Source organism: Pteropus medius, unplaced genomic scaffold (genome assembly GCF_902729225.1).
Source record: "Pteropus medius unplaced genomic scaffold, Ma_sr-lr_union100, whole genome shotgun sequence".
NCBI classification, from domain to species: domain Eukaryota; kingdom Metazoa; phylum Chordata; class Mammalia; order Chiroptera; family Pteropodidae; genus Pteropus; species Pteropus medius.
This window is the reverse complement of record NW_024352784.1, coordinates 12,669,651-12,697,618: the sequence shown is the minus strand read 5'-3', so window position 1 is coordinate 12,697,618 and position 27,968 is coordinate 12,669,651. Positions and strand designations below refer to the sequence as shown.

General features: G+C 33.2%; 1 protein-coding gene and 1 long non-coding RNA gene across 2 annotated transcripts in view; one reads left to right on the top strand and one right to left on the bottom strand.

Moving 5' to 3' along the window:
- Positions 1–27,968, top strand: part of DLG2 (discs large MAGUK scaffold protein 2) — a 1,673,246-nt gene that overhangs the window by 422,371 nt on the left and 1,222,907 nt on the right. The gene's annotated exons all lie outside the window — the stretch shown is intronic.
- LOC120590426 (uncharacterized) overlaps positions 1–27,968 on the bottom strand; it is a 92,928-nt gene that overhangs the window by 3,310 nt on the left and 61,650 nt on the right. The window contains exons 2-3 of the long non-coding RNA XR_005649718.1: positions 23,454–23,614; positions 4,666–4,726 (exon numbers count right to left, since the gene is read on the bottom strand). This is a non-coding gene — a long non-coding RNA (uncharacterized LOC120590426). The remainder of the gene's footprint in view (positions 1–4,665; positions 4,727–23,453; positions 23,615–27,968) is intronic.

Genomic DNA, 27,968 nt, shown 5'->3' with positions numbered 1-27,968 from the left:
ATTGGAATTTTGATAGGGATAGCACTGAATCTGTAGATTGCTTGATTGCTTTAGGTTGTGTGGACATTTTATTAATATTACTTCTTGCGATCCATGTACATGAGTTGTCTTTCCATTTATTTCTTTCTTCTTTTTCTTTGATCAAATTTTATAGTTTTCACCTCCTTGGGTAAATACATACCTAATTATTTTATTCTTTTCGATGCAATTGCGGGTAGCATTTTTTTTTTTTAATTGGAGTATAATTAACATACGTTATATTAGTTTTAGGTGTACAACATTATGATTCAATATTTGTATATGTTGTGAAATGATCACAAGAAGTTTAGTTAACATCCATCACCATATGTAGTTACAGAATTCTTTTTCTTGTGATGAGAACTTTCAAGATTTATTCTTAGCAACTTTTTAATATACAATACAGTATTATTAACTATATTTGTCATGCTTGTACATTATACCCCCTATATGCATTTATTTTATAACTGGACATAAATACTTTTTAAATCTCTTCATTCATTTTGCCCACCCTTGACTCTGACAATCACCAGTCTGTTCTCTGTATCTATGAGCTTGCTTTTTGTTTTGTTTTGCTTAAATTCCACAGATGAATGAGATCACCTAAGTATTTGTCTTTTTCTGTCTGATTTATTTCATTTAGCATAATGCCCTTAAGGTCCATCCATATTGTTGCAAATGGCAAGATTTTAATTCTCTTTTAAGACTGAGTACTATTCCATTGTGGGAGATATATATATATATATATATATATATATATATATATATATATATATTATATATATATATATAAAATCACATTTTCTTTACATATTTATCCATCACTAGACAGTTGTTTCCATATCTTGGCTATTGTAAATATTACTGCAATGGATAATATACATGAGAGTGCATATATCTTTTCAAATTAGTGTTTTCGTTTACTTTTTATAAATACCCAGGATAATTTAAAAAAAATTTAAAGATATTTTGTTATTAGTTTGTTAAAACATAGCTGATTTCTGTATGTTGTTCTTGTACACTGCCACTTTACTGAATTCATTTATTCTAACAATTTTTTGGTGGAGTCTTTAGGATTTTCTCTATATAAGATCATATCATTTGCAAATGAAAACAATTTTGCTTTTTAAAATTTGGATTCCCTTTCTCCTTCCTCCTCCCTCCCTCCCTCCCTCCCTCCCTCCCTCCTCCCCTTCCTTCCTTCCTTCCTTCCTTCCTTCCTTCCTTTCTACTTCACTGCTCCATCTAGGACTTTCAGTTATATGTTGACTAGGAGTGGTGAGAGTGGGCATCTTTCAGCCTTTATCATTCAGCATGATGTTAGCTGTGGGCTTGTCACCTATGGCCTTTATTATGTTGAGATATATTCCTTCCATACCCAATTCATTAAGCCTTTTTATCACAGTAGGGTGTTGAGTTTTGCCAAATGTTTTTTCTACATCAGTTGAGATGATCATATGTTTTTTCATCTTTTATTCTATTAATGTGTGTATCACATTTATTGATTTGCATATGCTGAACCATCCTGTTATCCCACAGTTAAATATCACTCCATCATGCTGTGTGATCCTTTTAATGTGCTGTTGAATTCTATTTCCCTGTATTTTGTTGATAACTTTTGTATGTATGTTATCAGGGATATTGGCCTAGTTTGTTTTCTTGTAATGTTTTTGTATGGCTGTGGTATCAGGGTAATGCTGTTCTCGTAAAATGAGTTTGAGAGTGTTCTCTCTTCAATATTTTTATGAGTTCGAGAAGGGTTAACATTAATTTTTCTTTAAATGTTTGATGTAAAGAAAAAGAGAAAGCTCAAATAAAATCAGAAATGATAGAGGAGACATGACAACTGATAGCATAGAAATATAAAGAATTATAAGAGACTACTGTGAACAGTTATATGCCAACAAATTGGAAAACTTTGAGTAAATGGACAAATTTCTAGAAACACACAACTTACCAAGAATCATAAAGAAATAGAAAATCTAAAGAGACCATTAACGAGTAAGGATTGAATCAATAATCTCCCAATAAAGAAAAACCTAGGTATATGCTGGTGAATTCTGCACTAGTATAGTTTCTGATGAAAATGACTTATCTTTAAGGATTAGTCTTTCTGCAATTAAAAGCTGTGTATGTATAAAGAAGACTTGTAAGGCTACAAAACACTGAGCTCCAAATATGTACTATGTCCTGTGGTAAGAACTTCATGTATCTTATTTCTTTATAACAACGCACTAAATTATTTCACTGCTTTTATGTGTATGGAAATTAAGGCTCGGAAATGTCAAGCAACTTGCCCAAAGCTGCACAGATGGTGTTGAATAAAGCCATAAATTAAACTGAGGCCTAAATCCTAAGCTTATAATTTGTAGTACTTCTTCCAATCTATTTTTGTTGTTTATGATCTTGTCGTTTATTTGTTCTGTTGTAAGTAGCTAAGATTCTTGTAAAGATGACATTCTTGCATGAATGTCATCTCTTAGTGTTTCACATTAGTTTATAATTCTTATTGCATTTGTAAAAGAAATTTGTAAAAGAAAAATGAATACGACTTGATAAAATAACTACTAGGTACAAAGTAACTTTAAGGATAAAAAATCTAACAATTGTTTCAAAATTCCTTTTTCTCTTGTATATGAAAATTTTGATTTTGTTGGCTAAGTTTTGACTTGTACCTGTTGTTTATTTAAAGCAATTGCACTGGTAATTATTTTTGCCTTTTTATCATTTCTTTTGCACTGGTAATTATTTTTGCCTGTTTATCATTTCTTTTGCTGCGCAGAAGCTTTTTATTTTATTTTTATTAAAGTGCAGATGACATACAATATTATATTTGTATCAGGTATACAGCATAGTGATTCGACATCTGTATACCATATGAACTGATCACTATGACAAGTCTAGTTACCTTCCATCACCATACAAAGTTATTGCAATATTATTGACTATATTTATTCTTTATGCTGTGCATTACATCCCTGTGTCTTTTGCACTGATTATTTTTAAATTATCTGGTGACAAGAGCTGGTTATTTCTTATGAGAACATTTAGAGTTTTGTACATATATTTTATTTGAGTCAGAAAATGGTTGTTGAATTTCTTTTTCTAGCTGAAGCTCCTTTGATCTCTCTAACTTTATATAGTTTCTCCAAGCAATTTCTCCACTATTGCTGATTTAGGGTAGCTGAAATTTTTACATGATGTCTATTAGGGCCCAAAGATACATATTGAGAGCGAGAGCTAGAGAGAGAGAGAGAGAAACTTTCTACTTTTAAGACAAAGTCTTGGGAGGAATATAGCATTAATTTCTTTGTACTCCGTTAATTGAGGCAAGTCACAAAGGGCTGCCCAGTTTCAAGAGTAGGGGGTTTAGACTCTACTTCTTAATAGGGAATTACAAGGTTCTACAAGAGCATGTGGAACAGGAAATATTGCAACTACTTTTTCTTAAATTTATTGAGGTGGCATTGGTTAATTAAATTACATAAGTTTCGTGTGTACAATTATATATGACATCATCTGCATTGTGTGTTCACCACCCAAAGTTGAATTTCTTTCTGTCACCATGTATTGACCCCCTTTACCCCTATCTACATCTCTTCCCCTTTAGAAGAAATAATCTCCCATGAAAATACTCTGAAAGCAATTAAAAAACTAAATTTTTCCACATGAAAAATAGAAGATACTTAATATTTATAAAAGACCCTCTATGTACTTGTCACTTTATATGAATGAACTTATTTTTGCTTACAACAATTTTTCTCACTTTACAAATAATGAAAACAGGCTCTAAGGGGTGATGAAGTTTGTCTAAGGCTACCTACCTTCTAAATGGCAGAGCCAGAATTCAATCCATGTGTTTTCTAACTCTAAAACCTATTATTGTTATTATTGTTCTTGTCATTGTTATTATTATTTGCTCACTTTGGCAAGCAAGAGTTATAGGGGAAATGCTCATTTGATATTTTATCAACTTAAATTCTCTTTTAACCAGAATATTCTTTTTTTATAGTACTTCAGTATTTCATATTCATAATGATATATCTATTTAATCAGCATATAAACATTTCGCTATTTTCATTACCTGTTTAGTGGTAAGTGTAATTCATTGCTCAGTATAATTATATTTACAATTATAATACCAATTGTGCTGCATTATAATGACCTAATTCTTTGATCAGTCTCTGGTTTCCTTGAAATCAGGGAAAGTGTCTAATTCATATGTGTCCCTCCAACCTACAATGGTGAAGAATAGTCATAGTAGTAAATGTTTGAGAAAGGAATAAATTGAACTATTGGGAATATATGATATGATACAGCCTTTTGTTTGTCAGATTATTTGATTAACCAGAAAACTCTACTCGCTGTTTGTAGTAGAAAAATATGTATAAAAGGAGGACTCTTGTAAGGAAATGGAATTTTCTCACCTATCTTTGAAGAGTATAAAACAGACTTAAACTGCAGTAAATGAGATGTGTTTGTTTAAACACTATAAAGACAAATATTTCCTACAGAGGACAAGCCTTTAAGAATAAGATACCTCAAACATGTCATTTTACATATGGAAAAACTGAGGCCTGGAGAGATTATATAAACAGTGTAATTTAAGATCACACAACTAGTTAAAATCCAAGAAAGTATTCTTACCTATTTTTACTTGCTCTTTCATTCTTCCCAATTCACTTTTCACTGAATGTTAAATATTTTGCTAGAAAAAAACAAATGATTTTGTCAGTTTGGGAAAATTATTTTTCTTTTTTGACTTATATCTCTGTGTAGAGTCAAAATCTTTGATGATATCTTGATATCATTCAACTCTATATATTTGATCATTTTATGAAATAGTTCTCTGTGGAGAAAAATAGAGCACTAAATAGAAAGCCACAATGTTGGCATTTACTAGCTCTGTATCATTTAGCAAAGCATGAAATTTATTTGAGTCTCCAATTCTTTATTGCAGAATTAGGTAGTCGTAGTGATACTCAACACGGGTCATTTCAACCTTTGCGGTTTTTCGGAAATGTGTACATTGGGGCTTAGGAGTTGTTTTTACCAAGACTGGGAACTCTTTTGGTAATTTGTGGATAAAACCCAAGAAAAATAAATATCCATCAAATATGTGGGGACAAGCCAGACAATGAGACATTTTTCTTGACTAAAATGCCAATGGTGCCTATGTGGAGAATAAGTGGGGTTTTTTTTTTAATTCTAAAACTAAATTTTCTAATTCTAAAATGTTTTCATAAGGCAAATTGTTTGAAAAAACAAGTCTTAGTCTCAATACATGATTAAAAGATTAATAGAAGTGTTTCGTTTGTTTGTTTGTTTGTTTGTTTGCCTTGGAGGAAAAAAACATTTAGCATCTTTCTGTTTTGTTTTCTTTTAATGTGACTTTAAATTATCTCGCATGAATTTGAACTTTAGGAAACCCACAAGTGAATTACCTTGAAAAATAGATCTCTGAATCAAATGTAGGATGAATTTTAGAGCAATCTACTTGAGTCAGTGTTGAATCTTTTGATAACTCAATGTACATATAACTAAAATTACACTGTCTTTACATAATGCAGGTAGGAGAAAGAGAAATAATGATAGAGGAAAACGTTTACAAGGTATAGTATAGAGCTGCCTTACCAGCCCATTAGGATGTTTTATGAAGAGGATAATCCAAGGACATGTGTATCTCCTAATCATATATAAAACGTATTTGGACTTATACTTAATTGAATTGGATTTGAACTCTGAGAATATCTTTCAGGAGACTGAGCAAGCTGTACTATTTATGGTCTTTAGGTGGTAAGGATGCTGACACATACTTTTATTACTAGAACTAAAATAAATATATCATCAAGGTGTCTTTTTCTGGGTGCAGATTGTAAAGAGTTTTTACTGTGTCTTTGTAAGAGAGAAATACATTATTCTCTTATATTAAGCAAAGACATATGATAATCATATCCATTGCTATTAGAGCATGAAAAGTGGAGTCTAAATCTTTATTTTACTGACAATTAGATTTTTAAGTTTTTAAATATATTTCAGATTGTAGTACTGAACTTTGTTTAATATGTTTTAGCCCCATTGCTTCAAAGGTTAAGTATTTTTGACTTTAGGTACTCTAGCTTGTACTTGTTATTGCTTACATTGCTGAAAACAGTGCTAGATTGCTGTTCAGAATCCTTTGAGTTGAATTCATTCAAAAAATCAGAGTTTCTTGGGAAACCTACGTTTGTATAGGGGATCCCTTCAGGAACTATGGCAGAGCAGAGATGGACTTGAATTTGCTAGTTTGGTCATTTGCTAACTGTTTAATGTTATAAGCAATATGTTCTTCTTGTATGTCAGTTTTTCTTCTAAATTGTGTGAACTCTAATTGCATTTATGGAATATAATACTGATGGTCACCATCTTTTGTGTTCTGACCATTTAAAATGTATTTTACCTTTAAAATGAGTTACTTATTATATGAGTGGAATTGATGTGCATCCAATAAATACTAGTAATAGACAATGATGTTTTTAAAAAAAGGATTAATAGCTCTGTGTTGGTAAGAGTAGAAGGAAAATTTTCTACATTAAATTTACTTGAGCAATGTCTTCTGATGTTTAAAATCCAAACTTTTCCAGTTACTATAGCTTCTCACTTTTCCTCTTTGTCTGAATCCTCAGCTTGGCCTATAATACATGAAAATGTACTGCCAGAGAATTATTCTAATACTGTTGCCGATAAAAATGTGTATGGCTTTGTATAAAGGTCTTAGGGACCATTGAAAGCAATTTGCTATAGCGCCCCAATCAATAAATAATTGATTGCATTTATTTTATTTTTTATGGCTTATGATTTGATTTTTTTTTGGAGTTTTATTTGGTATCACTCCATTCTATTTTCATTTTAACATTTTCTTGAGACAGAATAGAGTTATTTCTCTTTCGATCTAACTATAATGGATCTCTAGAACCCAATAGATCTTATATGAGCATTCTTAAGTCAAAAGGTTGGTTTCATTCATTCTTTCTTTACCATGACCTACAAAACTCAAAAAATCTTGTCTCTATCTTTGCTGCTATCTTTATCTTCTGCCACTATTCCCTTAGATTCCTATATTTCAGTTCCAAAGGCCTATTTCCTGCTTTTGTATTTGCCATCTCTTCTTCCTGGATTCTCTGCCTGAATATTTTTGTAGGGCCAACTTCTTCTTATCCTTCAGATCCCAGTTTAAACATCACCTCCCCAGAGGAGTTTGTACTAACCACTGAATTGGAAATAAAATGTCCCATCAGTAACTCTCTGTAATGCTATCCTCTTTTTATTTCATTATAGAATTTGTCTGTATTAGAAATGTTTTTGTTCACTTATTTATCTGTTGTTGTCAGTCTCCATTCAACTCAGAAGATAAATTTAATGAGAATAGAGTTGAACACCACAGAATCTATAAGACTTAGAAAAGTGCTGGCATATAATAAGTCTCAATAAATATTTATTTATTGAATAAATTAGATTATATTATGGTGAAAACCAATAGTTTTCATAGTTTTTTTCATTTAAAATGAATAAACTGTTATTCTTAGAAGGAACTCTAGAGGACATCTTATTCAAAATTTGATTTTGAAAATATAGAAACTGAGGTCCAGAAAGGTAGAGTTGCTTGATTTCAGAAAGCTAAACAGTGAGAGTCAAGGATGGATTTGGAGGTTTACAAATGTTTACTTGGAACTTTAAAATCTAAAATCTCCAAAAAAATAAAAGTTTATTATTCAATACAGTGTTGGAAGTCCTAGCTAGAGCAATCAGGCAAGAAAAAGAAATAAAAGGCATTCAAATTGAGAATGAAGAAGTAAAATTGTCACTTTTTGCAAATGACATGATTATATAGAAAACCCTAAAGACTACTAAGAAACTATTAGAAACAATAGATACAGCAAACTTTCAAGATACAAAATCAATGTACAAAAATCCATAGCATTTCTATATACTAACTATGAATTTTCAGAAAAAAGAAATAAAAAACACCAATTACTTTTGCAATTACAACAAAAAGGATTAAATGCCTAGGAATAAACCTAACAAAGCATGTAAAACAGTGGTCCCCACTATTTTTGCACCAGGGACTGATGCTCTTAAGAGAATCTAATGCCTGATGATCTGAGATGGAGCTGAGGCAGTGATGCTAACACTGGGGAGTGGCTGCAAATACAGATGAAGCTTTGCTTGCTTGCCCATCACTCACTTCCTACTGTGTAGTCTGGTTCTTAACAGGCCACTAATGGGTATCAGTCTGTGGCCCAGAGTTTGGGGGCCCCAGATGTAAAGGACGTATACAACTGAAAACTGTAAGACATTAATAAAAAAAATGAAGAAGATTCAAAGAACTGAAAAGATATTCTATTTTCTTGGATTGGAAGAATCAACATAGTTAAAATGACCTTATTACCCATAGCAATATACAGATTTAATGCAATCCCCATCAAAATCCCAATGGCATTTTTAGAGAAATAGAACAAAGAATCATCAGATTTGTGTGGAATCACAAAAGACCCCAAATAGCCAAAGCAATCTTGAGAAAAAAGAACAAAGCTAAAAGTATTATTCTGCCTGACTTCAAATTATACTACAAAATGAAAATAATCAAAAGAGTATGATATTGGCAGAAAAACAGACACACAGACCAATGGAATAGAATTGAGAGTCCAGAAATAAATCTCCATATATACGGGCAAATAATTTTTATTGAAGGAGCCAAAAACATAGCACGTTAAAAAGAAATCCTCTTCAATAAATGGTGCTGGAGAAATTGGAAAGCCACATTCTAAGAAATGAAACTAGACTGCTATCTGGCACCATACTCCAAAATTCACTCGAAATGGATCAAAGACCTAAATATAAGACCTGAAAGAATAAATTGCATAGAAGATAACATAGGAAGAAAACTAAACTCATGGACTTTAGATATAGAGAGGATTTTATGAATTTGACCTTGAGAATAAGAGAAGTAAAAGCTAAAATAAATTAATGGGACTATATCAAACTTAAAAGCTTCTGCATGGCAAAAGAAACTATCAGGAAAGACAAAGGCAACCAATTGAATGGGAGAAGATATTTGCAAATAACGCCTCCAATAAGGGCCTAATATCCAAAATATATAAAGAACTCATACAACTCAACAGTAAAAAAAAAAAATAATTAAAAAATGGGCAGAAAACCTGAACAGATATTCTCCCAAGAAGACATACAAATGGCTAATAGACATATGAAAAGATGCTCAATTTCACTAGCTATTAGGGAAATGCAAATCAAAACCACATCTGTGAGAATGGCTATCATCAAGAGAAAAGTAATAGCAAGTGGAGGGAAAAAGGAACCCTCACATACTACTGGTGGGAATGTAAATTGGTCCAGCCACTATGGAAAACAGTATACAGTTCCCTCAAAAAACTAAGACTAGAGCTACCATATGACCCAGCAATCCCTCCTTTGGGTATTTACTCCCCAAATTTGAAAACATTTATTCATAAAGATATATGCACCGTGATGTTCATAGCAGCATTATTCATGGAGGCTAAGACATGGAAAAAAATCGAAGTGCCCTTCGATAGATGATTGGATAAAGAAGATGTGGTACATATATATAAGGGAATATTACTCAACCATAAGAAAAGATGAAATACGGCCATTTGTGACAACATAATCTTGAGATTATCATGCTAAGCAAAATAAATCAGATAGAAAAAGTTGAGAACCACATGATTTTACTTATGTATGGAATATAAAGCTCAAAGCAACAAACAAGACAAATAGAGACTCGTGGACACGGACAACAGTTTAGTGGTTACTATAGGGAAGAGGGAAAGTGAGGAGGTAGATAAGGGTAAAGAGTGCCAAATAATGATGACAGAAAGAAACTTAACTTTGGGTATGAACACACAAGGCAATATACAGTATACAGATGATGAATTATAAGACTGTACACTGGAAACCTATATAATTTTATTAACCAATATCACCCCAATAAATTTAATTTAAAAACTCATTTTGTGGCAAAAGACCAACATGTAAAAATTATTTAGAGTTTTTTATATATCCTACTTAGTGTGACTATTCATATATTTCACTGCAGAAATACTAATACATTTGATTACAGGCTTTTGTCCCAGATCATGCTGTGGGCTATTATGTAATTTCTGGTATATACACTGCGAACTTTCTAAAATTAAAACATTTCTGAATTTAAAAACACAGCAGACCCTAAGTATTTTGGATAAGATATGCTAGATTTATTTTTTAATTATATGTCCTTTCTCATTGAGAAATCAGGAGACTAAGATCAATTTAGCCATATAAGAGAGCAGAGTAATCATTAAGTCTAACAACCTTATGTTGCAAATGAGAAAACTGGGAAAATGAGTTATGCAAAACTACATACAAATCTCTTACTCCTGTTCTAGAAAGATTTCTAGCAAATCACGAACAGAAAAGAATATTAAAAATACCATACCTAACTCTTTTCTCTGGATCATTTCACGTGGATTATCCTGGTAATATTCGCAACAACTACGTGAAGTAAGTACCAATATTATCTTCATATTTGTGTGAGGCTCTTTGATTGAGAAATTACATAAGTTGTTCAAGGTCACTCAGGTAAAAATAGCACATTAGGAATTTGGACTGAGGACAGTCTGACTCTAAAAACTAGTTGCAACTATGGCTTCTAATACATGAACTTTCCATAAGAATAAGATCATCATATACTTCTTTGAAATCATTTCTGTATTATAATTTCATTTTTTAATTGTTGAAAATAAATCAAGTTAAAGTAAAAAAAAATAGGGATTTAAAATTCTATAGCGGGCGGACCACTTCCTCCTATTCTAATGTTAGGGATTCAAGGTTATTTGCTGAACTTCCACTTGTTATATGATAATAAATTAAGAATATTTAGACATTCCAAATATACTAAATTTCCATCTACTCTGTAAAATCTGAGGTTACCAATGGCAAAAATCAATTGTTGAACAAAAGAAGATATAGCACTTTTTCTCAAACTGGAGTAATATACCCTTCACAAAGAAAAAATAATTCTAGAACCCCAAAATTTGAACTAAATTATTTTTGTATTACTTAAATATACATAAGATTAAGCTATTTAAATTCCATGTGTTAAAAGCTCCTATACAACTATTAAACCTAAATAGATTTATGACTTAAGTACAACCAAAACTACAAGCAAATGCAATCCAAATGAAAGTTATTAATTTGACAAATTATGTTTGTTGACATTAAGTCACCATCTTACAGTATCCATATGGCAGTATCTGCTGCTACATGGTTCTTTTTAATTTGTCATGGCATATTACTATGTGCTACATGACGACTCAATTTTCCTTGAACTTTTTCTGTATTGTTTATATTGTATTCATACAACTGTGAAATGTTAGTCCATGCAGTGGTCCTTGAGGTCACTTGGACTGCATTTGGCTTGAAAGCATCATTACATATTAAGTTCTCCTCTGTTCTTTTCTTATTATCTCAGGCCAATTAAAGTAGTACTGTTTGGCATCTGTGTGGTTGTAAACATAAACACCAATGTGGACACTAATATCTCAATACCACACTGAAGTAAAAGGTAGTCATCCAAGTGAACCAGCATTTATTTCTATCAGTACTTTTAGATTATCATAAAGGTAAACACCAAATTAAAAATCAGTTATAATGGAGAAATTGTGGACCTTTACAGATCCCCAATTCTAAGGAAAGCTAATTTGAGAAACACTAGACAAGCATATTATTTTATGGGTTTATCTTTACAACATTAATCATCATTTACACTTTCTCTTCGCTATCAAAGCTCGGTTTATTATTCCCCCCGAGTAGGGTACTCTGTTGTGAGCATTGCCATTTTTGCAGTATTTTTAAAGACAATCTCAAGTTCTTCTGCAAACATTAGCAGAATTATTTTAGATTACAAAACCAAACCAGAGCATCATTTTTGTGATTAATTTATTACGGGTAGAAAACTAACTACAATGTCTCAAAAGAAGATTGCAGACATTTGTGAGGTTGAGGAAAAAAAGTGCATTGTTGTTTGGGCTATGCCCAGAGCTTATGAGTTAATGGATCTCAAGTGGTATATCAGTGTTTTTAAAAGCTCTCCAGGTAATGCTAATGTGTAAACCAAAGTTGAAAATCACTGATAGCTGAAGGAAAACTATCCATATCACTCCTGTTTGACAAAATTCTCTGATGGCATCCAACATATAAGAGTTAAATCTAAGCTCCATAGCATGAACTATAAAGGCCTCTAAAACCCTAACCATTGCCCACATCATGACCGTTGCATCTTACTAGTCTTTGCTGAGTTGCCTCTCTCTGATTTGGATATGTCTGTTAATAGGGTTTATTCATGTTCTCCAAAGTTCTTTGTATTACTAACAGTTTATTATGGGTGGGGCAAAAATGGGTAGCTTCTTTTCCTCCTGTACCCATGGCAATTATTGTTAGAGATAGACGGGATTTTTTTTCTACTAAACCAGTTTGGTCTTAGAATTATCTTCAATGCAGTGCTATAGACAGCCAATAGTGACTGAGAAAAGTTGGTTCATGAAATGTATCTATTTGCATTCCACAGTTTAAAATAGTCTTTGTAATAATGATGAAGTTGTGTTCTCAGATGAGATTAAAATGAGCATGTTTAATTCATTATTCCATATTTTTGTCCCTACTCAGGGTCATATGGATGAAGCTAAGCCCTTGCTTTCTAGGGATGAGAACAAGGGCTAGGATATTTAAATTGTGAATTAGCAAATACATAGAAGAAAGTCAAAAACCTTCTAAGCAACTAGAGGCTAAAACTGAAGTAGTTACAACTCCTAGGTAACCCTTAGATGCAAATTCAGTTATTCACAAATATGTACTAAGCACATCTCATATGCCAGATCCTTAAAAGAGGCATTTACATCCTTTAGTTCATTAAAGCCATACGAGAAACATGTGAATCAAGTATCATTATTTTCTTTTTGTTGATGAGGAAACCAAAATTCAGATATTTTAACGGACTTGCCCAATATTGCCAAATTATTAAATTGAGAGGCCAACATTCAAATAAGTCCCTAAAACTCCAAGTCAGTATTCCTACTACTTCATTTATTCAATAAATATTTATTGAGAGATTACATAAGTAGGATAAATCAGAAAGACTTCAAAGCTTTCTGGATATAATGATAAAATTTAGCCTTCGTAGTATTACCATGAGGCCCAAATGAGCGAAGGAGCAAATATATTTTGAAATAGTAGAGTAAAAATACTCTATAAATGTGAGTTATTGGTAGGAATAAATTGGTTTAATAAACATAAACTCTGCCTATTGCATATAGCTGAGTTATTTAAATTTCTAACAGTACGTGCCTGTAAGCACACTAGAATGGAAGGTGAGCAGATAGAACCCATGGATAATGTTCAAGAAATGCACAGGCTGTTTTAGAAGCAGAGAACATAATGTTCATTTCTCAGCAGTAATACCTTAAGAGATAGATTTGAAATTTATTTAAATGACAAATGTTTTTTAAAAGGCTGCGAATGTGCATAGATTCAGGAGTCCCCTTAGGAATATGAATCTGACATGCTTCCCGAGGCATCTCGTTATCTCTGTATGTGTACAAGGTTTATTTCTCTGTTACCTAAGTGCTTAGGCAAACACTTATTTTTCAGCTCCAGGCATGAGTTTCCTTTTCATGGACATGGGAATTTCTAGTCATGTGAGCTCTATCTAGAATGTTAAATCGAAACCATACTCCTGCCAATAACCAATTTTATGGTGAGAACCTTTTATAATATGAAGACTCCAACTCGTCCATTAACCAATCAATCAGGCTGTTTTGAAACTTTAAATATTAACTAAAAGAAATAAAAAACCAAAAAACTCAGTTAATGTTACTAAAGGAAATATTTTCTATCTGGCTATGCTGATTTTTTTATTAATCATCTGGTGGGATTAGGAGTCTATTGCTCATTCTCATTACGCAGATGTCCAAATTCTATCAGAAAATCCAAATCTTATGTCAAAAGGTGGTTATTTCCCTCATTTTGCAAAGGATATTTAAAGTTTATGTAAGACCAGATTTATATCTCTTTGAACATGATGCAAGTCAGATTTAGAACATGTAATGAGTAGAGAATTTGATATCTTGATACTTTTAGATGAAGAAATATAAGCAGAGAATAAAAATAAAAATGTTCCTGTGGTCTCTTTGATAAATGGTACATGAGTATCTGTGCAGCAACCTTATCATGAGGTTTGCTCTCTCACCCACAGAGGTTACAGACATCTTTCTCTTACATGGCCTAGAACCATTATAATTGTTTTGCCCAAAAGTGACCAGATAGAATGAGAGTCAATCAGTCTCTCTCTTTCTGATATTTGGAATTGGAACCAAGGGATATTCAATCCAAGGTTTTGGTCTAGATGGGAAAGTGCACTGATACAAGAACTCGACACTCTCATGCCTAACATAAATTTTTTTAAAAACAAATTAAATGTAATAGTAACAATAAGTTTAAAGAAATAAAAGTAAAATCTTCAAATGATAAAAACAGAGATAACCTAACTAAGAGTAGAAAATGAAATCGGAAACATACCTGATATATACCTCACAAACTGGGGCTGAATGCTTCATAGAAATAATATTTGAAGCTTAAAGTTTATACATAGTAGGCACCAGAATTGGACTCTGTATAAAGCAGAGAAGATTCCATTTATGATTGAGGGAGGCACTGGGCTGATAGTTCTAGTCTTGGAAGCCAGCTGTAAAAGGACATATCTGATGTGCCTTCTCAGATTTGCTTGGTACCATTGTTTTGAATCATCAACAACCATGATATCACCTTTCAAAAATACAGAACTCTAGAACATAACTTCTTCCTAAAGGTAAATTCAGAGACAAAAATTAAAACATACACGTCAATCTAGTATCATAGAAGGTAATGACAATAAGCAGAAAATATGAGAAATTATATGAGGGGAAATAGAAATAATAGGATGATCTGAAAGCAATTTCAAACTAAATGTCTTTAAAATTTTAAAAGCTTGCTTGTGCTCCCCACCCACCAAGCTGTAGATGCCCCTACATTCATGGTTGGCAGAGGAGCATGTGGACTCAGGAGGTGCTGCCTAAGTGCCTGTTGTCTGAGGAATTTAATGTTCTTTATAGAACCTCTCTGCCACACAGTTCCTGTCTCACAATACTGTGTGATCAATGGATGCCATCTGACAGATGCTAGTGAATATCATGATGGAACCTAGGGTAAGACCAGCTGGCTCATAGTCTTACCAAAGACAAGCCCCCAGAGAGCTACATGGCTGACAATGAAATCAATGGAAAAACAAGTGAGGTTCACTTTGTGAGGACATAGTTGTGCAGGGAGGTCATGGTCGGCTGAGCCCCGTCCTATCCAAATACTGATGTTATACTGAAGTATTCCTTCATTAATAACCTTGGCAGTATAGAAACCTCCCAGAAAAGGGGAACTTGGAGGTCAAGCATTTCTGTCTCAGTGTATACATCATCCTGGTTGGAAACAAGAATCTTCTTCTGAAGGATGAGTGAATGAGGCAGGAGCTAGCCAAGATAAAACAAGAGCCAATAAAACCTGATAAATGCCTAGAGATATTATAAACTGGATTGCACTTTTGGGTGTATATAGTGTTCAGCAAAACCAAAGATAGAGTGGGGGAATTTTTTGAAATGGTCATGAGTGGTTTTACAAGCTAGTTAAAGAAAGAAAAATGCTGGCTGCCTTTTTTTTTTTTTTTTAATTTCACTGCAAATAGAGCCTGAATGTAGTTAATTTTGATGTGCTATTTATTAATCTTAGTGTATGATGACTGCCTTTTTAATTTATCTATTATGTACCTAAGATTACAAATAAGAAGTTGTCTTGCAATTCTATTTAGAAGCAAATCATGATTATTGATGACATTTATAATAAATCCATCTGCCCCATTAGAGCGACAACGTCTTTGGAGAAGATAGGATAGTATAGTGTCCTTGTACTACCACTCTGACATCCCTTAGCACTACCATTTGACCAGGTAGAAAGCAAAGAATCCCTTAATTTTTTGCTCCTTTTCGAAAATATGAAAGGCAGGTAACTTTTGTGATTTAGCCTGTAACTGGTTTATAAATAACAGGTCTTATCTGTCATTTAGCAATTGTAAGGCACTGTGATGAATTATCACTTTAGAATTTTCCTTCTAATCAGATTTCATGGCCATGTAATTTTTGGAGTTGCTCACAGCCTGGGAAGCCCAATCTAGTCTATGTTATTATATCAAAGGTAGAGGTGTGGTTTCATGTTATCTTATATTTATTGTGTAATTAGTGCCACTTAATGTATGTTACTGACAATAAATATATCCATCCCAGACTACATGTAGTAGTTTTGTAAAACTGGATTTGACACTGATATTTGTTCTCTCTGTAGGAAGAGTAGGCCAACTTGGGTTGACAATAAAAAAAAAAATCTGTCATTGAAAACAAAGAAACAAACACACCCTCCATAGATTAGTTAAATAGTAGATAGGCCTTAAAAATTAATAAATTGAAAGATAGATGTGAATCACTCAGAATACAGTACAAGAAGTTACTAGAAAATGTAAGGGAGAAGTTAAAAGACATGTATAATAGAAGGAAAAAACAGTGGCAGGAGTATAAATAGGGTAAAGAGAAGAGAATAGAGAGGAAAGGGGAAAGAGGTGACAACTTTGGAGGAGATGATGTCTGAGAATTTTCCAGAAGAAAGACATGCTTTACATTTCTGAATTAACAAGTATACCAAGTCCTAAGCAAAAAATAAATAAAAGCAAACCCACACTCAGGCACATCATAATGAAACTACAAAACATAAAGAATAAAGAAAATCTTAAAAGCGGAAGGAAAAAAACGATCCACAAAGGAACGGCAAGCAGGCTTCTTGACACTAACAGTAAATTCCAAGAGATGTCCAGTCAGGCTGAGCTGGTCAATAGAAAGGAGATTAAACTTTAGAGTCAAACAAATTTATCTTCTTGTCATGTGTATAGAGAAAGAGAACAAGCCACTCAGCAGAAAGAATGAAGCAATCACCTCTGTGGAAAAGCAGAGGGGACAGATCAGGAGAGAGAACAGGTTGTATTCTTAATGATTTCTCAGGATCTGGCTCCATCCTTCCATATCTGTCCTTGGCTTCCACAAAATAATTTATAAACTTCCAATCAAATCCATCCCTTAAATTTTATTTATTTATTTATTTATTTTTGCTCAAATTACTTCAAGCTGGGCTCTTTCATTTCTAACCAGAATGTTACTAAGGCAATCTCTCAAAAGTCCCAAGGATTAACACAAAAATTCAAATTTATGCAGTATTTATTGAGTATTTATATGCAAGTCTGTGTAATTCAAAGTGGTGATAGTAGTGATGATGGTGGTGATGGAGCTGAAGTGCCAACAAGAAGATAAGTGGGACCATGAATGAATTTAAGTAACTTATAGTCCTGTAGAAAGAGACACTCTTTTAGACCCTGACTTTAACTCTTGAGAAGACTGATCTTGGTGAGAGTTATGCTGAGCTCTGTTAATTGATTTACCAATACTCATAGCAGCAGCTGAGAGCTAGAAAGCTGAAGTGACTTATTCAAAATCACACAGGTTAGTAAATGGTGGAGCTGAGATTTTAACACAGATTTTTCTTACTCTAAAATCCACAGACTTATACAACCTATTACCAAATGATATCTACCAATTACGTGCCATAGGCTCAGTAGTTTTACAAACATTATCTCATTTAATCTTTGTCTTATGTATGATACTGCCATTAATTACTCTATTAATAGAAGAAAATAGAGTTTAGCATTTTAACATAAATTGCCTAGGGTCATTCATTTAGCAAATGGTTAAACCACAATGCAAATTAGGATAAAGTGAGGGTTGTGCTCATTTTCTTCTCACACACAGCTCACCACAGTTCTTTCAACACTCACTGGTATGGGGTTCCCAGAAGACATCAAGTCTTCTGAAGTCTCTAGAAAAGAAAAATCAATCTGTATACTTGCATATACCCTAAGTCTTTAGAGGACACATATTAAGCTCCTTAAAAATTTTCTTCCATATGCTATCTCCATTGATAGCATAAGACAGGCCCTACGTTCTGCAGCTCAGCAAGCTTATAGCTAGGGAACTCAAGGTCAGTTTTTCTTCACGAACCCCCCAAATCTATGAGCGATTCTATGTAGCCTCCATTCTTGGCTTTGGGGAGGTGAAAGTGCTCCCTCCTCTGCTCCAGAGTAAAAGTTAGCAATAGCTTCTCACGGCAAACACTACGCCCCCTAACAATCTCCCCCCTGTAAATCCCATGCTATTCTTACTTCAGTGATACATGAGAGTAGTGGTGGTAAGTGCCCATGATTCTAGAGCCATGTCATCCCAGCAGAGGTGTCTGTCTTAACTATAGGTAGCTATTTGATTGTTCTTCAAATTTTAGATGTTGTTTATTTAGCACCATTTTTTAAACTTTTTTTTCTTTTTAATTACAGTTGACATTCAATATTATTTTACATTAGCTTCAGGTGTACAGAATAATGGTTAGACATTTATATAATTTATGGAGTGAACCCCCTCAATTATTCTAGTACCCACCTGGCATTATATAGTTATTATAATATTATTGATTATATCCCCTTGCTGTTCTTTATATCCCCTTGACTATTTTGTAACTACCAATTTGTATTTCTTAATCCTTTCTCCTCTTTAATCCATCCTCCAACCTCCCTCCCATCAGGCAACCATTTTTTCTTACCTTTTATATTGAGTCATGATTCTAGAGCCATAGGAAAGGTCTTTCTCAATGTAGCAATTTAGTCATGACGAAATGACATATATACTGTGCTTCATAAACATTAAAATAGTGGCTATCTGAGAAAATAGTAGAAATTAATAGTACTGAAGGCAGGGAAACTATGGCTCACAATTGTAGCAGGGTTAAGAGAAGCAAACCCTGGACTGCATATTTTACAGGCCTAAGCCTATCCAAAATTTTGACAGAACCAAAGTTTTCATCATTAAGATTTGTCACACTAGTTCCATGATGGGACTCTGAATTGTTAGTTTTCTAACAAACTTTGTTCCATGGAGCCCTACAGTTTAAATAAGGTACCATAGGAGCTGCAACAGAGAGATGAAAGGAACTCCAATGTCTACTTTAATCATACCTTCTTCTTATTTTACTAATCTATTTATTTAACAAATATTTATTAAATAGTTACTGTATGCAAGACTAGAATCTGGAAACATATTTGTGAACAGAGTTGGCTTATGGAGTTTATGTTTTAATGGAGAAAACAATCACATAAATAATCACACTACCCAATGCACATAGCATGCTTACTTAAGGCCTCTGAAGGAAGGCATACAATTCTTTAAAAGACTATTGAAATAGTTTAGCTAGAATTATGAGTCAGAGAAGCCTTCCCCAAGAAAGGAACACATGAGTAAATTCAGAAAAGATGGGTGGCTAACTACACAAGGTGATGGTTGAAAGGGAGAAATTAAGCAAGGAAGGGGACATTTTAGATGGGAAGAACACCATGTGCAAAGGCCCAATGATAGGAGAATGATTTCAAAATTTAGATGTTTGTGTGGCTAGAGTACAAATAATAAAAGAAATGTATGAGAACAGGCTAGAGAGATGAGTCTACACCAAAAAAGGCTTGCATACCAAGTTAGTAAGTTTCATCTTTATTCTATTAATAATTTATAGCTATTGAAGTATTTCGAACATAAGAAGAGATACTACAGATTAATGTTTTAAAATTAAACATTATTTTAGGATAATTCTAGATTCACATGCAATTGTAAAAAATTATAAAGAGAGATGCCACATATCCTTTTCCCCAATGGTAATGTCTTGTTAATTTGTAGTACAATATTACCACAAGTATATGACATTGGTGCAGTAAAGATTCAGAATTGTTTCATCACCAAAAGAATTTCTCCTGTTGAGCTCGTATCGTCATACCCACTTTCTTCTTGTCTCCATCCTGTACTTAAGCCCTGGCAACCACTGATCTCATCTCCAATTCTATAATTTTGTCAATTCAAGAATGATATATAAATAGGATAATACATGTAACCTTTGGAATTGGCTTTTTTTCACTCAGCATAGTTTTCTGAGAAGTTATATGACTTTTTTTTTTTTAATTACTCAGTAGTGTTCTGTGGTATCGATGCGCTGCAATTTGTCTACCAATCGCCCTACCCATTTTTCTGAAATAACTGCCCAGGAGTGCAGTTACTGCGTTGTATGGTAGTTACATGTTGAATTTTTATAGAAACTGCTTAAAAATTAAAAATCTAGTTTTTTAATGAAATTTTTCAGTTTTCATTTTATATTCTTATCAGCAATGTGGAGTGATTCAGTTTTCTGTGTTCTCACCAGCATTTAGTGCTCTCATGACTTATTATTTATCCATTTTGTAGGTATGTAGTTGTATACTATCATAGTTTTAGACTGCATTTTCTTCCTAATGGTTAATGATGTTGAATATTTTTTATGTGCTTGTTTTCCATTTTTTTTATATATTCTTTGGTGAAGTATCTCATCAAGTAATTTATTCAATTTTAAACTATGTTGTTTGTTTTCTTACTATTGAGTTTGGAGAGTTCTTTGTATATTCTGGATATAAGTCCTTCGTTGGATTTGTGCTTTACAAATGTTTCTCCCTTTCTGTAGCTTTCTCTTTCATTCTCTTAACAGGTTCTTTTACAGAGCAGAAGTTTTAATTTTTGAAGTCTAATTTATCAGATTTTTCCTTTTATGGATATAATTTTGATATCCAGTCTAAAAATTCTTTTCTAAGCCTAGGTCCTGAAGATTTTCTTATTTTTTTAATAAAAGTTTTATAATTTTAGGTTTTATATTGAAGTCCCTGATATATTTTGAATTAATTTTTATATAAGGTGTGAGACTTAGACTGAGATTTATTTTTCTGGCCTGTCGATGTCCAATTGCTCCAGCATCATTTGTTGAAAGTCTGTCTCCTTTGAAATGTTTCTTTCATTGGACTGCTTTCTTAACTTTGCCAAAATAAATCGTGTGTATTTTGTCGATCTATTTCTGGGTGTTCTATTTCGTTTCACTAATCTTTGAATTTATTCCTCAGCAAATATCAAACAATTTTGATTATTCTAGCTATATAGAAAGTCTTGAAATTAAGTATACTGATTTATTCTACTTTATTCTTCTTTTTTCAGTTTGTTTTAGCTATTCTAGTTCCTTTGTCTTTCTATATAATTTTTAAAACAATCTTGTCTATAGCTGCAAAACCAGAAACATCTTGATGAGATTTTGATAGTATTTGCATTAAACCTGTACATCAGTTTGGGAAAAATGTTCTACACTGAGTCTTCCAATACATGAGATGGTATATCTCTCCATTTATTTAGAAACTCTTTGATTTTTTTAATCGGTGGTGTATAGTTTTCAGCATCCAGTTCCTATACACATTTTTATAGACTTATATCTAACTATTTTATTTTTTTCAGCTATTAATGTGATATTGTGTTTTTAATTTTGGTGTTCACATGTTCATTGGTAGTATATAGAGATCGAATTAATTTTTGTCTTTTATCTTGTATCCTATGACCTTGATGAACTCATTTATTAATTCTAGGAGTTATGTTTTTTAATAGAGTCCTTAGGATTTTCCATGTAGACAGTCATGTCACCTACAAGTAGGAAGAGTTTTATTTCTCTCTTTCTGATCTATATTCTTTTAATTTCTTTTTATTGCCTTTTCGCACAGGCTAGAACTCCCAGCATTACATTGAATAAGAGTGATTAGAGTGGGCATCATTGTCTCATTCTCAACCTTAGGGGGGAAGTATTCAATCTTTTACCACTAAAATGTGATGTCATCTTTAGGTTTTTCAGTAGTTTTTTTTTTTTATCAGTTAAAGAAGTTGCTTTTATTCCTACCTTTTTAGAGGAATTTTTATCATGAATAGGTGTTAAATTCTGTCAAATGCCTTTTCTGCATCAATTGATATGATCATGTGTTTGTTCTTTAACCTGCTAATGTGGTGAGATTACATTGATTGATTTTTTGAATTTGTATCAGCCTTGCATTCCTGGTCATGATGTGCAATTCTTTTTATCTACATCACTTGCTTCTATTTGCTAATGTTTTGTTTAGGACTTTCTCATCTATTCAGATTAACATTGAAAAAAGATTTTTTTTTCTACCTTTGAGTTCCAGGTTGGATGTAGGATCCAGGAAGAAGATTATTGAGATAGTCACATGAGATACGATGGTAACTTGGGCTTAAGTTGGGACAAGAAATAAAGAATTTGAAAAGAGCTGATTAACTTGAGTAATATTATAAGAGAAAATGCAAGACCTATTGATCGATTAGATATAGGGTTTGGAGGAGACGAACACGTCAGAGATGATGCCTAGATTTTTTAGTTTGTACACTGAATGGCTGGAGGTATAATTTCAGGTATCATTCAGGTATCAATATCAGAGAACGTTGTGAAAATATCAGATTCTTTAAGAGAGGATGGCACATGAGTTTATTAATGGATATAATATATGTAATGTCCTTTTAAGATATCTAAGTAGAGATGTCACATAGAAAGTTAGAAGTTCAGACCAGAGGCCTGTGTTTGTAGTCATTTGAAGTAGCAATTGAAACTGTGTAGATTTTTGAAATTTCCTGGAGAACAATTATAGAGTGAGAAGAGATTAGGGCCAACATTTAATAGGTAGTTAGAGGTGAAAGAGCCTGCAAAATAGAGAAATCAATGGCCAGACAAATAGAAGTAAAACCAAGGCACTGTGGCATTATGGAATGTAAGGCTAGAAATATGGAAAGTATTACCAAAAAGAAAAAAAAAATTAACAACATAAAATAATTCCGAGAAGAAGGTAAGATAAGGGCTAAATCATCCATTGAATTTCGTGACAGGAAGGCCACTAGTGAATTTAATGAAGGTTTATTGGGTGGAGTGAGGGGGTGGAAGCTTCAATGGAGTGAAAGATGAGTGGGAAGTGAGGAAGTAGAAACAGTGAATATTGAAAACCATTTCAGAGTTTTGGCTGTGAAGGGGAGGAGAGAGGCAGAGCAGTAACTGGGTGAGGGTGTGGGAGTCAAGAGAACATCTTTTCTTTTTAAGGTGAAAAATGCTTATGTATGTTTAAGCATTGCTATATTGGGCTTCTTTGTAAGTTTTCATTTATGGAAGGATTATAGGAGTTTTATAAAATGCCAACCACTATTTTATAGACAAAACAGAAAGTATGAATCATCCCATGGAACTTGGAACATTGGAGTATATAGAATTCCAGTCGTAGGTCAAAACAAAAGCATGGGCTCTTCTAAGCTGAATCTAGGTGTAGCAGTTATTGTACTTACCCTGTCATAGAGCCAGACTTGTTTAGAGTTACTCAGCACTGCTTCTTTGGGCTCTTGTCTTGTTTGAGTTTGGCTGGCTGCAATGACCCTCCCTCACAGCTCTCAGTTTCAAGGAGGGTGTGTATCTAGTCTTTCAGTTAGGCTGTAAATTCTATTTCTTCCTGAACAGAACAATTAAACAGTTAATACAATTGAACATATTTTTATCAAAATACAGATATTCCAGAGGCAAATAATATATTTCAAAGTTCTTAGCTTGGTTCCTTCTCACAATTCAATAGAGCAGATAGGACCCATTTTTCAATGCAACTAATATATTATATATACATATATCCTGGTACTATATTAGATTGTCGTGAGAGAGATGTATTAGTCAAAGCCTATGCTCTCCAAAAACATATATTTTACAAGAGGAGACTCTTTTACAACTATGTGGTGAACGCTATAAAAGAGTTATGTTCAGAGTCTATGAGACTACAAAAGAGGGGCGCATACCCCAACCTAACCAGGTATGGGAAGGCACGGGGGCAGAGGTAGGAAAATGGGAGAGAGCCAAGTACCAAAGTAAGAACACACAAAGTAGCACATAATCTTTAAGGTGTTAGATACAAATAATGAGGGCAAAGCCTGGTGCATATGGAAACACTGGAATTGTAGCTAGACAGGTAAGTAAAGAGAAATTAGTATAATTCAAAAATGGGGAGGAGATACAAAAATATACAAATAAAGAGTTGATTTAAACTCATAAATCTAAAAGAACAATTGTTCAGCTGACCCTTCTCAAAACACAACACAATGCTAATGGAATTTTGAAAATACTTTTCAAAAAATATATACCTGTATAATTTAGAGAACCTTGGATGGCTGTTCTTTAAAAAAAAAAAAAAGAAAAGAAAATTGAAGTTCGTTGATATATATAATGCGTGAAGGAAGATTACCAGGTTTATAGTCATGGTTAAAAGCTACTGACCTCAGATATTCCAACTTTTGCCTAAATTGTTTTGGTGCCAGAACTGGTTAAAAGGTATTAGGAGTCCTCTTTGGGGCATGGTTTTCTTTTAGCATTCTGGGCATCTATGAGGGTCTTGGTTTTAGGGTTGGGGGTTTCTTGTCTGGTGTGAAAGCTGTCTCATGCCGTCCTAAGGGAATGATAGTGAGGATCCTCTTTAGGGTGTAGTGATGATAGGTCTATATGGGGAGAGGAATGTCTTAATGTTTCAAGGTTCAGAAAGAACTCTCATAAAGGAACGAGTTTCCAAAAGTTTTGTGGTTTGCAGATGGGCCTTGTTCTTTGTGAAGACTGCCACCAGGGCCATATTAAGTGCTGGGTAGGCTCTAGATACTCTAATTTTTGCAAGTTCTACTCTATGTCTTATCATATTAATACTCCATATGAAATAAGCTTTTTGTTACATAAAATTTGAAATAATTGTCATAAATTTTTAGGAATAAATTATTAATTTTGGCATTGAGTATTGCAGTTGACTACTTGACATGATGTTATGCTTTATAGCCATTTTGTTAAATAGTTCAAATTTTTTAATTTACAGGTTCGTTTTTATATTTTGAAACTAATACAAGGTCTCCAACTTTGTTTCTAGACCCTCAAAACCCTCATAGGCTTTCAACACTATGCCTATAGTTCTGAAAGAATAAAATAGGACTGTGTGCCAAGAGGCATGAGACTCATTGCTAGATAGGAAAACAGAAGAAGAGATTGGGGAATAAGGATCTTTCAAGACTGCACAAATATGTGTGCACAGATAGGACCAAAGTCTAGTTTTTATATTTCTCATTCAGTGTTTATTTACCTAGAAAGTTATGTACTTAGATTGAGGCCCTTAAGAAAGCATATAATTTTGAAGTATATTTCAGTGTTCCTTAGAAAATAAAAGCAATATCTTTATCTACTCCTACATGTATTCTAATTTCTTGAGATTTTTACTATCTCAAAGTTTAGGGAGGGGAGAGTACAGATAAACTATTCTCCCCATAGGACAGACTCAAGGTTAAGATTAGTTATGGAAGTTGATTCTTAATTCTTACATCTCTAGAGAATATTATTCAAATGGTCCTTTGCCCTATAACATCGATGTTTAAAGTGGGGCAAACCCTTATGTCTTTAATAGGTTAAATTATATAGAACTCCATTATGATACTCCTAACTGTTCAAATTATTAGTAATTCCCTGCTTAATACATAGATTAAGGCATAGCCCTTTACCAAACCTATGTTAAAGAAAAAATACATAAAATGAGGAGAAGTGGGTCACTGATTGTGATCTGTAGACATCTATCAAAAAACAAAACAAAACAAACAAACAAAAAAACCCTGATGCTATCTTACAAGCTTCTATTATCCATATGTTCATGAGAAATGTATAGTATTTGGTTCTCCTATTCAGTTTTCAACCACATCTCTTGTTTGACCTGTTTCCTTATCATCTTCTGATTCTCTCCCTACCACTTTTTCAAATGGTTCATATCCTCCTACTCTCTGTAATTGTTCTCATATAAATGGTTACTTTTTCATCAGCCTTGTTTTCAGATGAGTAGAAGGATTATCACAAATTTCATTCTTTCTCAGGCACAGTTGAGTAGCTGAGTGTCATCTGAGGTAGGATAACCTTATCTGTGCTTGAATCTTTCTGACTTGATAAGTGTTTTGTCCAATTTTAATGGAAAGAGACCAAGATTTGGAGTCAGCAGATTAAAGTACATTTCCCAGATTATCACTTACCATAAGAGTAATCAATAATGGAGTCCTTAAACTCGCTATGTCTCTATTCCCTTACATATAAAGAGAGATGATACTTTCATATTTACTTTACAGGATCATTGTGAAATCAAACAAATAACTTTGAAAGTCCTTCATAAACTATAAAAAATTCTACAGATATATATTTTTTGAAAAGCATTTTCAAATTACCTTTAGCATTGTGCTGTGTTTTGAAAAGGGTCAGTTGAATAATTGTTCTTTTAGATTTATGAATTTAAATCAACTCTTCTTGTATGTTTTTGTATCACGTCCTCTTCGTTTTCCAATTATACTAAGTTCACAAATATCTATCCCCTTTATGTAGGAGTCCAAGTTTACAATGAACTAAGGCGGGGGGGGCAGCAAACATTTACCAGTTCACAGATATTTGACTTTTCAGCAATTTTCAGCAGAACAAAAACAAAGGCAAAAAAAGTGAATTTATTATCTATTATGTGTATAACATTATACATAAATGTATACAAAAAAGGTTGCAGACATATGACGGTTCCTGCCCTGAAGGAAACATTTTACCTCAGGAGAGGATTTTTTAAAAAATTCCAAGGGCCTCTACATTCAAAGAGACAAATCCCAAGTCTAGCTGACTGTTTTTGCAAATAAAGTAAATAAAGATGTAGTGGAATATAGCTACACCAATTGGTTTATTTTAACACTAAAATACCATATTACAATGGCTTTATTGCATAGTTGAGGCAGAGTCCATATGGTGCAGAAAGTTGAAAATATTTGCAACCTTGCCTTTTGTGGAAAAAGTTTATTGACTCCTGCTTTATCCTTTTTATTTTAAATTGATAATTAGTCTATGATGCATTTGTTAGAGGTTTAAAACATCGCATACTATTTAAGTTTAATGTTTTAAAATATCTCAACTAACATTAAATATATATTGAGTGTTGCATTATTTGATCTAGAATAAAAGGATCCAGATTAACATGAATCAACAAATATCATGATTTCTAAGGAGACAAGATATAAATGTGTCAGGATGCTTTCTGCAATGGAAAACTCAGCTCCAATTGGCTTTAAAGCCAAGAAAATTCTTATCTCACATAATGAGATATCCAAAGAGTTTGGATTCCTGCATTGGTAGAGTCAAAAGATCAAAGGAGTCAAGGATGATTTACGATGGCCTTTTTTTTTTTTCCTGTCTGCAGAATGCTATGGCCTCAGGCTGCCTCCCTTCTTGGTCTCAAAATGATTGCCTGAAGCAATTCAGACAAACTGTTGCCTTGTTCACATCTAATAGGAGAGAGTTACAGAGGGAGTCAGAGCCACTCCATTGTGATTGAACCATCTTAGATCCCTTGTTCATCCCTAGATCAGCCATGGTTACCAGGGAAATGTCATGTGCCAGTAGGATTAAACTAATCAGCATACACTCCTTGGAGCGAGTAGGGTCAGTTTCTCCAGAGATGTGTCAAGGACAGGAGAATACTCAAACGAAATGAAAATTCTGTTTTAAAAGAAGGAGGAGGCACAGGTGATGGATAAGCAGCCAACAATATATTCTACATAAGTACACTTTAACTGGGTTAGGGAGGAATCGGGAAGGATTACGGCTTGGAATTCGTATGGTCTGCATGGGAAATCCAAATAGGAAGGAATGTACAATGGAAGATGGGTGCTCCAAAAGCGAAATTTTCTCTCCTTATCTATGGAAGGTCAAACAGACCTTAGCATTGATCAAAATTAGAAAATTTGTAAGAGTATTGTTATTCGTAGTAAAAATTAATAATA